The sequence below is a fragment of the Suncus etruscus genome, chromosome 10, assembly GCF_024139225.1.
Source record: "Suncus etruscus isolate mSunEtr1 chromosome 10, mSunEtr1.pri.cur, whole genome shotgun sequence".
Taxonomy (NCBI): domain Eukaryota; kingdom Metazoa; phylum Chordata; class Mammalia; order Eulipotyphla; family Soricidae; genus Suncus; species Suncus etruscus.
The window spans coordinates 53,755,134-53,771,984 of NC_064857.1; the positions used below are offsets into that span (position 1 = coordinate 53,755,134).

A 16,851-nucleotide genomic window follows, 5' to 3' on the forward strand; every position below is an offset into this window, starting at 1 on the left:
ATCATATGTTCATATCAATAGATGCAGAGAAAGCATTCAATGAGGTCCAACACCCATTCTTGATTTAAAAAAAAACCCTCATCAAGATGGGAATGAAAGGAACTTTTGACGATATAGCCAAGGCTATCTACCACAAGCCAATGACAAATATTATTATCAATGGATATAAAATAAAAGCCTTTCATCTAAAATCTGGTACAAGACAAGGTTGCCCTCTCTCAACACTCCTATTCAACATAGTACTAGAAGTACTTGCAATAGTGATTAGGCAAGAAAAAGATATCAAGGGCATACAGCTAAGTAAAGAGAAGTCAAGCTCTCACTGTTTGCAGATGACATGATAATATATTTAGAAAACCCTAAAGAAGGGGCCGGGAAGGTGGCGCTACAGGTTAGGTGTCTGCCTTGCAAGCGGAAGGACCGCGGTTCGATCCCCCGGTGTCCCATATGGTCCCCCAAGCCAGGGGTGATTTCTGAGCGCATAGCCAGGAGTAACCCCTGAGCGTCAAACGGGTGTGGCCCAAAAACCAAACAAAAAAAAAAAAAAGGAAACCCTAAAGACTGTGCCAAAAAGCTTCCAAAAACATTAGATTCGTATATCAAAGTGGCAGGCTACAAAATTAACATGCAAAAGTCAATGGCCTCCTTATACACCAATAGTAATAGAGAAGAAATGGATATTTAAAAAAATCCCATTCACATTAGTACCACACAATCTCAAATATCTTGGAGTCAACTTAACTTAAAAGGAAGAACCTATACAAATAAAACTACAAAACCCTGCTTCAAGAAATAAGAGAGGACACAAGAAAATGGAGACACATACCTTGCCCATGGATTGGCAGGATTAATATCATTAAAATGGAAATACTCCCCAGAGCATTATTCAGATTTAATGCAATCCCTTTAAAGATACCCAAAACATTTTTCAAAGAAGTGAAACAAACACTCCTGAAATTCATTTGGAACAAAAAAAAAAAAAACCCTCAAATAGCTAAAGCAATATTTGGGAAGAGGAATATGGGAGGCATTACTTTCCCCAATTTTTAATTGTATTACAAAGCAATAGTTATGAAAACTACATGGTATTGGAATAGATCCTCAGATCAGTGGAATAGACTTGAGTTTTCAGAGAATGTTCCCCAGACATATAATGAGCTAAACTTTGAGAAAGGGGCAAAAAATCCAAAATGAAGCAAAAAAGTGTCTTCATCAAGTGGTGTTGGCACAAATGGTTAGCCACTTGCAATAAAGCAAACTCAGACCCCCATCTAACACCATGCATTAAGATAAAATCCAAATGGTAGACTTTGACATCAGACCTAAAACCATAAGGTATATAGAACAACATGTAGGTAAAACTCTTTATGACATTGAGACTAAAGGCATCTTCAAGGAGGAAACAGCACTCTCAAAACAAGTGGAAGCAGAGATAAACAGATGGGACTATATTAAGCTGAGAAATAGTGCCTAAGATACAAAAGCCACCCACAGAATGGGAGAAACTAATCACCCAATACCCATTAGACATGGGACTAATCTCCAAAATATAGAAGGTACTGACAGAACTTAAAAAAAAAAAAAAAACATAAAACCCCATAAGAAAATGGGGAGAAGAAATGAACAGACACTTTGTCAAAGAAGAAATACAAATGGCCAAAAGGCACATGAAAAAATGCTTCACATCATTAATCATCAGGAGATACAATCAAAACTATAATGAGGTACCATCTCATACCACAGAAACTGGCAGACATCACAAAGAACAAGAACAATCACTGCTGGTGGGAATGCTGCCTTAGTCCAGCCTTTATTAAAAATAATATGGAGAGTCCTCAAAAACTGGAAATTGAGCTCTGATATAATCCAGTTATTCCACTCCTGGGGATTCACCTTAGGAACACAAAAATACAATACAAAAATCCCTTCCTCACACCTATATTCATTGCAGCGCTATTTACCATAGCAAGACTCTGAAAAAAAATCAAGATGCCCCTCAACAGATGAATGGCTAAAGAAACTGTGGTACAAATACACAGTGAAATATTATGCAGCTGTCAGGAGAGATGAAGTCATGAAATTTTCCTATATGTGGATGTACATGGAATATATTTTGTTGAATAAAATAAGTCAGAGGGAGAGAGATAGACGCAGAATAGTCTCACTCATCTATGGGTTTTGAGAAAAGTTAAAGACATTACTGTAATAAGGCCCAGAGATAATAATAAAGGACTGAAAGGGCCAGAAGGACCAGCTCAAAATTTGAAGCTCACCTCAAAGTGTGGTGAATACTGTTAGGGAAATAACTACATTAACAACTAGCACGACAATGTTCAATAATGAGAAGAATGCCTGTTGTGAATACAGGCAGGGATGGGGGAGGTGGGGGTATTGGTGGTAAGAACGTTGCACTGGTGAAGGGAGGTATTCTGTTTATGACTGAAATCCAACAACAAACATGCTTGTAATCATGGTACTTAAATAAAGATTTATAAAAAAAGAAAAAAAAACCTTCAATACTATAGTAAACTCTAACACTTCAATAAGTAATTTTTAAAAAGAACTTTTTTTTTTGTTTTTGTTGGGTAACACCTGGCACTGCTCAGGGGTTAATCCTGGCTCTATGCTCAGAAATCGCCCCTGGCAGGCACAGGGGACCTTATGAGATGCCGGGCTTTGAACCACCATCCTTCTGTATGAAAGGCAAATGACTTACTTCCATGCTATCTTTCTCGCCCCTAAAAAGAACTTTTTAAGGATGCATGAAATGGTCTAAAGTCATATTTTTAATTATAATAAAAAGCAAAACCTTTATGAAATATTCGTTTTAAGTTTGATTTAGATGTTGAATAAAAAGCAGTAATAAATAAAATGAAATACAAAATCTCAAAAAAAGAATTTTATAAAATAGATGTAGGGGCAGAAGAGATAGAACGTGGGTAGAGTGCTTGCCTTGAATAGCATGAACTGGATTTGATATTTGCCATTTCATATAGTTCCCTTGAGCCTACTAAGAGTATTTCTAAGTGCAAAGCCAGGAGCAACCCCTGAGTACCATAGAGTGTGCTCCAAAACAAAAAAATAAGTAAATAAAAATAAATGTAATATATACAAATGAAGATGTGTAAATTTTATATCCTAAATAAAACATTTAAATCAACCATTGAAGTAAAGAACAAGTCATTACTAACTCTGCAAGAGGTTCACCATCCCAACTACTATCCTCTCTTCTTAGATAACCACGATCATAAATATATTATTTCTGTGATTAACAGTTTGACCAAATTTCCTTCAATTGTATACTATTGGCTTGGATATTTTGGAACTTCACTGAAATGATAATATACTGTATATAGGTCAAACGTATTGGTACATAACAGGTAAAATGCTGGAAGGAAAGAAATTTTTCAAGATTAAAGGAAAATCTTTACAGTAGAGTATTAAGAGTTTTGAAAAAAGAATACAAAGCATGTATTCAGCATAGTCTCAACTATTCAACATAGTCTCAACTTATTGATGTAATATGTACATATGGCAAATGTAAGAATATATATCTGTACACATACAAATATATACATAAACTCATGCATAGTCTTTCTAAATACAAATGTTTATATATTAATAGAAAACTATACAAACAATAATGTGCTATCAATACATATCTCTCAGTGTGGTGGAATTACAAGTGATTTTACTTTCTCCAAATCTCACAACAGTATTTCATATTTTCTTTAAACACATACTGTATATTTTAATAGATAAATACAAATTACTTAAAAATAAGAGAAATCTTAAAATTCACATGCTTTACTGAAAATTGAAAATACAATGTTGAATATTTTTAGTCTATAAACAAGTCAAAAATACTACCCAAAAAGTAAGGAGGTTAATTAAAATAAAAGGCAAGCAATATATAATTTTCATAGTAAGCTGGCAAATAATTTTTTAAACTTCTAAATAGATATATAACTTTTGTTATAATGGAAACCACATAGTTAACCTCTCAGACAGGGAGTTTAGAAAAATTATAGCATTGCAAGCAAACATCAGGAAGGAAGAAGGGGCATACCTGAATAGCTTAATGGCAAAGCTTATAAAATTAGAAAATGATCAACAAGAGGAACAAAATTAGGGAGGCAGAAAGAAATAAAAACATTTAGAACACAAATCAATAAAGTAGAAACCCAAAAAACAATCCAATAGATCAATTAAAGCAGAAGTTGGTTCTTTCAAAGAATAAAAGGGATTAATAGACCACTGGCAAAACTCACAAAGAAAGAGAGAGGGAGAAAATTGATAACTGTATTAGAAACAAAAGGGGGGACATCACTACAGATATTGCAGAGATTCAAAGGGTAATCAGAGACAACTTTGAGAAACTCTATGCCATGAAACATGAGAACCTGGAAGAAATGAATAAATTCCTGGACCTTATTCAACATTCCATGCTTGAATAAGGAGGATGTAGTATATCTAAACACCCCCATCACTACTGAGGAAATTAAAATGGTAATCAAATGTCTGCCACAAAACAAAAGACTAGGCCCAGATGGAATCAGTAATGAATTCTTTCAAACCTTTCAAGAGGAACTATTACCAATCCTTGCCAAGCTCTTTCATATAAAAAAAAAAATCAGGAATACTTCCTTATAGTTTTTATGAAGCCAACATCACCTTGATAACAAAACAAGGCAGAGATGATGCAAAAAAATATTACAAACCAATATCCCTGATGAACACAGATGCAAAGATCCTCAACAAAATCCTGGCAAATAGGATCTATTGCCTCATGAAGAAGGTCATACACTACAATTAAGTAAGTTTCATCCCAGGAATGCAAGGATGATTTAACATGCGTAAATTAACATCATGAAAATGGCAATACTCCCCAAAACATTGTACAGATTTAATGCAATCCCTCTAAAGATACTCAAGACATTCTTCAAAGAAGTGGATCAGGCACTTTTGAAATTCATTTGTAACTATAAACACCCTAGAATAGTTAAAGCAATCATTGGGAAAAAGAATATGGGAAGAATTACTTTCCCCAACTTTAAACTTTATTACAAAGCAATAGTTATCAAAACAGCATGGTATTGGAATAAGGACAGGCCCTCAGATCAATGGAATAGGCTTGAATACTCAGAGAATGTTCCCCAGACAAATAATCACCTAATTTTTGATAAAGGAGCAAGAAATCCTAAATGGAGCAAAGAAAGCCTCTTCAACAAGTGGTGTTGGCACAACTGGCTAGCCACTTGCAAAAAATTGAACTAAGACCCCCAGCTAACATCATGTACGTAGGTTAAATCCAAATGGATGAAAGACCTCAATATCAGACCCAAAACCATAAGATACATAGAACAACACGTAGGTAAAACACTCCACGACACTGAGACTAAAGGCATCTTCAAAGAGAAAACTGCACTCTCCAAGCAAGTGCAAGCAGAGATTAACTGATGGGAATAAATTAAACTAAGAAGCTTCTGCACCTCAAAAGAAATAGCGCCCAGGATACAAAAGCCCCGCACTGAGTGGGAGAAACTATTCACCCAATACTCATCAGACAAGGGGCTAATCTCCAAAATATACAAGGCACTGACAGAACTTTACAAGAATAAAACATCTATTCCCATCAAAAAAATGGGGACAAGAAATGGACAGACACTTTGACAAAGAAGAAATACAAATGGCCAAAAGACACATGAAAAAATGTTCCACATCACTAATCATCAGGGAGATGCAAATCAAAACAACTATGAGGTACCACCTCACACCACAGAGATTGGTACACATCACAAAGAATGAGAACAAGCAGTGTTGGCGGGGATGTGGAGAGAAAGGAACTCTTATCCACTGCTGGTGGGAATGCCGTCTAGTTCAACCTTTATGGAAAGCAATATGGAGATTCTTCCAAAAACTGGAAATCGAGCTCCCATACGACCCAGCTATACCACTCCTAGGAATATACCCTAGGAACACAAAAATACAATACAAAAATCCCTTCCTTACACCTATATTCATTGCAGCACTATTTACAATAGCAAGACTCTGGAAACAGCCAAGATACCCTTGATATTATTTTTCAGATTTGTCAACAGTTGTATTAAATATTTTGCTGGCCCCTCATTCGGTGCACATATGTTTAGGAGAGTTATTTCTTCCTCCTCTACATACCCCTTGATTAATATAAAATGTCCATCTTTGTAACTTACAACCTTCCTGAGTATAAAGTTTGCATTATCTGATATTAGTATGGCCACTCCAGCTTTTTTATGGGTGTTGTTTGCTTGGATAATTTTTCTCCAGCCTTTTATTTTGAGTCTATGTTTGTTCTGGCTATTCAGGTGCATTTCCTGTAGGCAGCAGAAGGTTGGATTGAGTTTTTTGATCCATTTAACCACTCTGTGTCTCTTGACTGGTGCATTTAGTCCATTGACGTTGAGAGAAAGAATTGTCCTGAGATTTAATGCCATCTTTATATCGAAATTTGGTGTGTCTTTTGGTTAGTCTTGTCTTAAATTAGGTCTTTCAGTTTTTCTCTTAAGACTGGTTTTGAGTCTGTAAAGTTTCTCAGTGGTTTTTTGTCTGTAAAACCATGTATTCTTGCATCAAACCGGAAAGTGAGATTTGCTGGGTACAGTATTCTAAGTGAAGCATTCATTTCATTCAGTCTTGTCACAATGTCCCACCACTGCTTTCTGGCATTGAGTGTTTCTGGTGACAGGTCTGCTGTAAATCTCAAGGATGCTTGCTTGAACTTAATTTCCCCTTTTGATCTTGCTGTTTTCAGAATTCTGTCTCTATCTGTGGGATTTGTCATTGTGACTAGGATGTGTCTTGGGGTGGTTTTTCTGGGGTCTCTTTTGGTTGGTACTCTTCGAGCATGCAGGATTTGATTACATATATTCTTTAGCTCTGGAAGTTTCTCTTTAATGATGTTCTTGACCATTGATTCTTCCTGGAAATTTTCTTCCTGGGTCTCTGGGACTCCAATGATTCTTAAGTTGTTTCTGTTGATCTTATCATAGACTTCTATCTTCATCTGTTCCCATTCTTTGACTAATTTTTCCATTGTCTGTTCATTTGCTTTAAGTTTTTTTTCCCAATCTCTCCCACTGTATGGAATTGTTATGTATCTCATCTTCCACAGCACCAAGTCTATTCTCAGCTTCTGATACCCTGTCCCAGAGCTTATCCATTTTGTCATTCACTTCGTTTACTGACTTTTTCAGACCTGTTAGTTGACATGTTATTTCAGTTTGGAGTTTTGTGATTTCTGTCTTCATATTTTCTTGGTTCTTATTAGTGTTCTGTTCAACTCGATCCATCATTTCTTTGAGTTCTTTGAGCATCTTCCATATTGCTAGTCTAAAGTCCTTATCTGAGAGGTTGATTAGTTGGTTGGTCATTATCTGGTCCTCAGAATTGTCATCTTCATTCTCTATGTCTGATGCTGGCCTGCGTTGTTTCCCCATTGTCACACATTGTGAGTTTTTCTACGTGTTGTGGTGGAATTCATTGGCTATATGATGCAGGCACCACTCTCCTCTGGCTCCGCCCTTTCTGGATAGGCTGACTTGCCTCTAAGGGAGGGGAGTCCTTCGTGGATGAAGCCTCACACAGGATCAAATCTTAGGCCCGAGTACGCAGCAGCGAAGACAGTCCGGAGATAAATGCTTGCTTCTGTGATCCAGCAAGGTTCTTAGTGTGATTTTTTCTTCTTGTTGCGATGGTGTTCTTTTCTTAGAAAGAGTGCAAGGCCACGTAGCGAAGTGGAGCCAAGTGCTCTGCTGGAGCCTCTTTTCTGCCCACTCCCAAGAGGTTCATGCAAGAGGACAGTAGACAGACACACTCAGGCAGCACTCACAGTTTTTCACAGTCGGGCCCCACTCAGTCAGCAATTTCTTACTCACTCGCTCGCTCGCTGGGTAGCTTCAGAATGCAGTTTTTGGGGGGTTCACTTCCCAGGGCTCTGAGAAGAGCTTCAAAGATTCATAAAATACAGAGAAGCACAGGACAGGGCTCCTTTCAGGTCCTAAGTTTTCTCAGGTTCCTCAGAAGAAGCACAGCAGGGCAGAGACTCTGCAGGTGGAGCAATCAGCACTTCACCTGGCAGTCCCCATGGTCAGTAATTTCTTACTCACTCACCCGCTCGCTGGGTAGCTTCAGAATGCAGTTTTTGGGGGTTCGCTTCCCAGGGCTCTGAGGAGAGTCTCAGGATTCAGAAAAGACAGAGAAGCACAGGACAGGGCTCCCTTCAGGTCCTCAGCCTCCTCAGAAGAAGCACAGCCAGGCAGGGACTCTGTAGGTGAGTCAATCAGCACTTCACCTCGCAGTCCCCAAGGTCAGCCACCTCTTACTCACTTACCCACTCGCTGCGTAGCTTCAGAATGCAGTTTTTGGGGGTTCTCTTCCCAGGGCTCTGAGGAGAGCTCCAAGGATTCAGAAAAAAACAGAGAAGCACAGGGCAGGGCTCCCTTCAGGTCCTCAGTTTCCTCAGAAGAAGCACAGCCAGGCGGGGACTTCGCAAGTGAGTCAATCAGCATTTCACCTGGCAGTCCCCACAGTCAGCCATTTTTTACTCACTCACCGGCTCGCTGGGTCGGAAAACTTTATTTACACAATCACTGAAATTTTGTGAACAAATAAGGCCAGCACTTTAGAACATAATATGTAAAAGTCTTTCTCCTCAGGTCAGTAATTAGAGCATACTAAAAAGGAAATAAGAAATATAGTCAACCTACAGTTAATATGCATGAGTTCCTATATATATATATTTCCTTAATGTCACTGCTTCCTGATTATCAGCCAATACAATAGAGCCTCCAAAGAACACAGTGCTCCCTTCAGAATTTCCCCCAGAGCACATGACCAGATAGTCAACTTCTAAAACTACACAGGTAGTATTGCTACTGTGGAAAGTAAGGTATGATAATATGCTGCTTCTACCAGGAAAAAGAGGAACAGCAACTCTCTATGGTCAGTCGTCCTCTGCCTGGAGCTTCTGAAAAAAAAAATGCTTTGCAATGTTAAAGGATTTCCAACACTAGCCAATTCAACTAGAAAAAACCAACACTTCCTTTCTATTGGTGGGAGGGAATAGTCTAGAAAAAGTTAGTTCCAGGCCCAGAGAGATAGCACAGCGGTGTTTGCCTTGCAAGCAGCCGATCCAGGACCTAACGTGGTTGGTTCGAATCCCGGTGTCCCATATGGTCCCCCGTGCCTGCCAGCAGCTATTTCTGAGCAGACAGCCAGGAGTAACTCCTGAGCACCGCCGGGTGTGGCCAAAAAACCAAAAAAAAAAAAAAAAAAAAAAAAAAAAAGTTAGTTCCTCTATTCATGTCCTTATATATGAGAAGTATTTTGAATTTTCTACCAAAAGAGACAAAAACATCAATAGCATAAACTGCTCAACAGTGTTCTGGTGCTTTTGTTCTAAAATGAAACAAGGAGTTAGACATACAGCACAGTGCAGTAGTGTCTGTTTGACTTCCATGAAGCTGATCAGAGTTCAATTCCCAGGACACCATATGACCACCTACCCACTAAGTGATCCCTGATCACCACAGCGTATGGCTCAATCACCTCGCCACCTCCAAATAAAAGTGAGGCAGTGGTTACAAGAAAGCCTTTTCCTGCCTGTCCCCTCACCAGAACATTCCCAGGAAGGGAGATTGCATTGACCCTTGTCTCCATCGCCCAAACCAGTGCAGGCTGCATTTCTTTTGTTTGTTTGTTTGTTTGTTTTCTTTTTTATATTTTATTTTTTTCTTTATTTAAACATCTTGATTACATATATGATTTTGATTAGGTTTCAGTCATGTAAAGAACACCCCCATCACCAGTGCAACATTCCCACCACCAATGTCCCAAATCTCCCTCCATCCCACCCCACTCCCACCTGTACTCCAGACAGGCTTTCCAGTTCCCTCATTCATTCACATGATTATGGTAGTTCTCTGTGTAGTTATTTCCATAATTGCACTCACCACTCTTTGTGGTGAGCTTCAAGAAGTGGGCTGGAAGTTCCAGACCTCGTCTCATTGTCTCTGAGGATTGTTGCAAAAATGACTTTTATTTTTCTTAAAACCCATAGATGAGTGAGACTATTCTGCATCTCTCTCTCTCTCTCCCTGTGACTTATTTCACTCAGCATGATAGATTCCATGTACATCCATGTATAGGAAAGTTTTATGACTTCATCTCTCCTGAAGGCTGCCTGATATTCCATTGTGTGTATGTACCACATTTTCTTTAGTCATTCGTCGGTTGAAGGGCATCTTGGTTGTTTCCAGAGACTGGTTATTGTGAATAGTGCTGCAATAAATATAGGTGTGAGGAAGGATTTTTTGTATTGTATTCTTGTGTTCTTAGGGTATATCCCTAGGAGTGGTATAGCTGAGTTGAATGGGAGCTCAATTTGCATCGACCTGATGATTAGTGATGAGGAGAGCATTTTTTCATGTGCCTTTTGGCCATTTGTATTTCTTTTTTATTAAAGCATCTGTTCATTTATTCTCCCCATTTGTTGATAGAATTAGATTTTTTTTCTTGTAAAGTTCTGTCAGTGCCCTGTATATTTTGGATATTAGCCCCTTATCTGATGGGTGTTGGGTGAATAGTTTCTCCCACTCGATGGGTGGCTCTTGTATCCTGGGCACTATTTCTTTTGAGGTGCAGAAGCTTCTCAGCTTAATGTATTCCCATCTGTTGATCTCTGCTTCCACTTGTTTGGAAAGTGCAGTTTCTTCCTTGACGATGCCTTTAGTCTCAATGTCATAGAGTGTTTTACCGATGAACATAGACCCCCAGTTAACATCATGTATGAAGGTAAAATCCAAATGGATTAAAGACCTTGATATCAGATCTGATACCATAAGGTATATAGAGCAGGCTGCATTTCTTAGATTGCTGCTACTAGAATCTGCTACTAAAGGGTGAATAAGTTGAATACTTGAATATTAATTATGAAAGCACATTTAAGTAAATATATATGTATATTTAAAACCGACAATAAAAAGTAGTTGCTCAACTTTATCCCAGGCTCCATTCCAGGAGCAACATAATGACCAAGACCACCAACTACAGAAGATAGATTAAAATGACACTGAAGAAGCAGAACTGCTAGAACCACAAAGAAAGACTTCATCATAAGCTCCATTCCTTGAGCTGCACAGTCACCAAGATCTCTAGATACAGAGGTCTGATTTTACCATCCATGACGAAACAGAAGTCTTCCATACACCACGAAAACACAGAGAGGAGAGTAAAAGATCATGGAAGGAGTCTATAGTTAATCCCATGATAGTACACTTCAGAGGGGAGAAACCTTGTATCTCCTAGGCCAAGGGAATTCCCTCTATAATATCCCTAATACTTAATGTGCCTATGCAGGGGGAAAAAGGGAAAAAAAGCACAAAATGATCATTTTTCCACATATTTATCGATTAATCAATTTTTTGACGTCTTTATGTTAGTGTAGAGATTGAAGTTGATGTGTCCAATATTATTTTATTTTATCTTATCTTTCTCTTTCTTTTTGCACTCCGGCATGAGTTGATTTCAGAACTGAGACTGTTGTGTGGTGCTTGTCTTTATTGCTGTGGTGCTCACTGGATACTTAAATTGATATTTCTTTCTTTATTGTGGTGGTGTTTCAATTGCCTTTTTCACATCCTCTCTCAAACAGAGGATGAAACCCTCTGGAAGGACTCCGCCTATTTTCAGCATGTTTGACTTTTTTTTTTGTCTTATTTTGTACCCCAATCTATTGCTTTTCTTTACTTCAAACAAAGCCACATAACTCGATTTATCTAGGTCTGCTTCTTTTTTTTAAATTTTTATTGTGACCAAAGTGCATTAGAAATCTTTCACTGTATCACTTATAGTACATAGTAACAATGAATGAGGAGCTTTCCCACCACCAGTGCTGTCCACCCTCCGCCCCTGTTCCCAGTATGCATCCCATATCTCCCTCCTCTACCCCCTAGTATGCTAGTGCAACTGGTCTCCTCTTTACAGCTTGTTGTAGATTGAGCATCCATTCCACCATCATTGGAGATAAAAAGAATAAGAAAAAGGGGAGAAAAAAATTTGGTGACAACTACCAAAAAAAAGAAAGAAGATAGAGGAAAAAAAAAGAAAGAAAAATGGAAGAAAAAAGAAAAAAATGGACCCAGCAAATAAAAATAAAAATAAATCTCTAAATAATAACCACAAGTGTGAAAAAGAAAGAGAAAAGTGGAAGAAAAAAAGAGATGGAAAATAAAGTAAAAAACTAACAAATCAAAACAAAACAAGAAAAAGTATGGGTGCTGGAGTGGTAGGGTTTGGCGTTCCCCCAACTTTTTTTTTTTTTTTTTGCATAGGCACAGTAAGCATTGGGGGAAGAAAGGGAATTCCTGTGACCTAAGAGATTCAGGGTTTCTCCATCCTTGAAGCATACCATCATGGATCAACCCCTGGCTCCATATATACTTATTACCCCACCCCAAAGGCTTTTTTCTGATGCCAGGAAAGTTTCCTCTCAGTTGTGTGTGAGAAAATCAAGCCACTGTAGCTAGCGATCTTGGTATTTGTGCAGGTTATAGCTCAGGGTTTAGGATAGAGTCTCTAGGTTCTAAATGTTCCTATCCATCATTGTTGTGGTGTTCAGTCTTCTGTAACACTTGCTCCCTGTTTTTGTTCAGTCCCTAAGCTGAAGCCTAGGATATTATGGATCCAAAGATTCTGCTCAGTCTCTGTTGTCCAAGTTGGACCACTGCAATAAGACATCTTGTTGTTGTTGTTGTTTTTTATGTGTCCTGGACTACAGCCTAGGGTAGGGTTTTCCTTATTAGTCCCAAGGTAGGCTCTGTTCAGTCACAGTTGTCAAAGTCAGTTTTCTGTTGTTGGTGCTCTTATTTTTCACAGTTCAAAGGATGATAGCTCTTCTGATTTCCATTTAGTGTTAGGTGATGTGATAGGACAGCCTGGTCTTAGGTCAAGTTTTCCTTTCCTCATTGTCATATCAAAACTGGTACAAATTGGTGCCAGAGTAGTGTTATAAATCTCTCAATGGAGCTTAGTTCCTGGTGGTGTTGCCCGGAGCTGTATAATTTCTATGTTGGGGATCTGGGGTTTCGATTGGACTAACACTGTGCAATCTCCTGGGGACTGGTTGTATCCACATGTAGGTCCGCTTCTTAAATAGAGGGGGAGACATGGGAGGGTACCAGGACCAAACAGATATATGATCACTAATAGTGAGCAGGACAAAGAGGGGACCACCTACTCTAGCAGTCTGGGGGGTCATGGTGGGGTATATGAGTTGCAGAAGGGTAACTGGGATGGGGTGAGGACAAATTTGGTGATGGGTATTCCCCTGATTCAATGTTGATATGTACCTAAAATACTACTGTGAAAGATATGTAAGCCATTATGATCAAAATAAAAATTTAAAAAAAAGTAGCTGCTCTACTAGCTACAACATAAAAAATGTTTAATTACCTCCAAACAGACCAGAAAAACTTTCCAAACACAATGCTAACTTGTCCATAAGAACAAATTGTTCTCGGGAGAGGGAGCTCGCAGTTGGACCCAGCAGAGCATACATGCCAGGAAAGCCGTCCCTCTTTTTTTCTGGTATGTTACGGTTGCTGGTCGGACAGCAGGCTACAGATCTCCTGGACTGAACACTTGGTCCAGGAGCCTGGGACCCCCCACACCAGGTGGGTCTTCATGGCCAGCCCTGGCAACTCGGACCCTGGGGGGCGGGCGGAGAAGGGAAACCCCTCCCTTTCAATATTCAAACTGGAGAGGGAGCTCGAAGTTGGACCCAGCAGAGCGCACATGCCAGGAAAGCCATCCCTCTTTTTTTTCTGGTATGTTAGGGTCGATGGTCAGACAGCAGGCCACAGACCTCCTGGACTGAACACTTGGTCCAGGAGACTGGGACCCCCCATGCCAGGCGGGTCTTCATGGACGGCCCTGGCAACTCGGGCCCTGGGGGGCGGCGGCGGAGGGAAACCCCTCCCCTATGTATACTGGACCCCCTGTTTGGTTTGCTAGTAATACTATTTTTCAAAACCACACGGGCGCAAATGCACCCGCATGACAAATATACTTTTTAAGCATTATCCAAAAACGTTCCTGATCCTAGACTGTTCCTAGGAATAGAATCAGGATGCCCAAGATTCTGATAAAACACTCAAATTGACCTTTATTGTCTAGTCTTTTATGTATTGCCTCTCCCCTCATCCCTTTGTCTCTTCTACCTCCTCATACCCAAACTCTGAACCATTATCTTCCCCTTATTCAACCCTCCTTTATCCTCAGTTCCTAATTGGGTAGACACCAAGACTGACCTTCTTCCCCAACACCACCATCCAGCTCTTCATTGAAAGATACCCTCTCGGTCCCCAACTCATGCCTATATGAACAACTACAACCAACACGCCTGTTGACTCATGCTTGGTGGCCCCTCATGCCCCCATCAAACTATGGACTGTTGCATGATACCGGAATCAGCTGCAGCATAACCCCTAGTTCAAGGACAATATAGGGTTCCGTAACGCCGCAAAACATGTCTCAAACTCAACTATCACCTGTTGTCTTCAAATACCCTTGTTTTCTTTCTTTTTTTCTTTTTAAAACATAAAAAGGGTCATATGTACCTCTTTTGTATATCTCAGATGTATTCCCTTAACATCTATAACTCTTTTCAAATATCCTCATATAGTGACAATTTTTCCCACTAGATTAGTTATTTGATTGTTTGATTTTCCCCAAGCAACACTGGTAGAAGAGTAAGTCTGTATAGATTTCACATTTATACCAAGTTACGGGAAATGTTGGACTTTATTCGTCAGCCCCCAGATGCACCAACAATATCTTGTGGAATTGCTTCTCTTTTGCATAGGCATATTAAAATGGGAAAATAATACATATGCAAACAAGAGATGGAAACACAAATTTGGTAATGTAATTAGGCCTTTTACCCTGAACATTGGCATAATGATTTGGCTCAGGCCTCAAAGAATGGGCATCGCTCACGCACACCTGAACAATGAATACCATCTATGGAAACAACCACAATTGTCTTTAACATTCCCAGGATCCAAGCCTCTACCAGAGAAGACCTACCACTGCTTTGGCATTGACTTACTCCAAAGAGTACTCCCAACACCCAGGCGACTCAGCAACAGTCTGCATGCAGGGCAGATCGCTCCACATTTAATGATATGCTGAAACTAGAGGATGCTCCACATCAGCCTGACATCGATGAAAGAAATGCACAGAATCCAGAGTCTTTAAATATAAGAGTCTGATACCAACTATAGCTAAAGTGTGAAAAAGTTTCACCGGGACCTTGAGAATGACTGGAGTTGGATAGACTGGTATGCCTGGAACCCAGAGTCTGTCTTATGCCATTAAACTTCTGGAGTGAGGCCTTTTTGTAATCAGGTCAAGAATTTTTTTTTCCATTTTCTCCATTTTTCTGGACCTATGCAAACATTGGCAATTGCCACTGTCACACCTTTACTATATTTTTTTACTCTTATCCTTTAAGGAAAAAAATACCATTTACTGAACTTAAAAACAAATTACTGTAGTAAAATGCCTGCCTCGAATACAGGCAGGGGATGGGAAGGGGGGAGGGGGTAATGTTGCACTGGTGAAGGGGTGTGTTCTGGTTATGACTGTAACCCAAATATGATCATGTTACTTAAATAAAAAAAATATATTTAATAAAAAAAAAGAACAAATTGTTCTCTCCCACTGCCAGAAGAGAAGATGTGTGTTCTAGGTTCATTGTGGGGGACTGGTCCATAGAACATTTCTATCTGTATATAATTTTATTCAAATATGTTTAGAAAAACTTTGCTTTTGTAGATTTTCTTTCTGAAAATATGATCATCTATACCATGAAGTTTGGAAGGAATACAAGATGTTGATTAGTTGCTTGTGCATTATTCTTGGTTTTGAGGGAACTGTGACTACATGTTCATACTATCTTCTGGTTAAATTATGAATTAACTCACAGAAGTCACAGCCCACTTCATTAGTTCACGGGCACCACAAGAACAGTGATAATAAGTAATCCAAATACTTCTTCATAGTCATTACTTCTCCTTTTTTCTTTTTATCATTGCCTCGGTACCATCAACAATGAGAGTGAGAAAGGTGAACACATAGTGAAGGCCAAATAACAAATGCTCTAAGAAAAACTGGTAGGACAATTCTGAAATACCCATGATTTAAACTAGAAACAGCATCAAGAGAACCATTTTTATCTGCCAAAACTTCTACTGGAATGATAGTATCAGGGGAAAAAATTGCTAAAAATGTTCTGAAACTAGTTAAGATATCAGCAAGGGGACTTCTGAGAATTATGTTATGGGTGATTATCCTTCCACTGTAACTTTACCTTGTCCTCTTTCTTTGCATCCTTGTTCTCATAATTAAAAATAAAAATTAAAAAAAAATGTTCTGAAACTAAAAGTATATTTCAGCCAGCCAAGTTATTTTCCAAAAACTCATCCTTCTGATTGCCAGACTTTATAGGATTCCCCTTAGTCCACAAAAGATGTTCAAGTGCTCCCTGAGAATGGTGCACTCTCTAAACAGTGTTACATGAACATGAGATCTCCCCCAAACACTTAAATGTAATTTCTGAACACCCATAAAGACTTTTATAGGAGTGGAGGGAGGGAGGAAGGCGGACTCGGGGTGTCGGGCGAGGAGCGAGACCCTCGGCGGACTCGGGGCGCTCGGCGGGCATCCCGGAGCGGGGTCGGGCGCGGGGAACCCCGCTCCGGGAATGGGTGTAGGAGTCCGTGGCGGCGGCGGCGGCGTTCCCGCCTGAGG

General features: G+C 39.4%; 1 protein-coding gene across 1 annotated transcript in view; it reads right to left on the reverse strand.

Annotated features, from left to right (window-relative positions):
- The window catches only part of ULK4 (unc-51 like kinase 4), a 665,001-nt gene that overhangs the window by 455,529 nt on the left and 192,621 nt on the right, over positions 1 to 16,851 (reverse strand). The window lies entirely within an intron of this gene.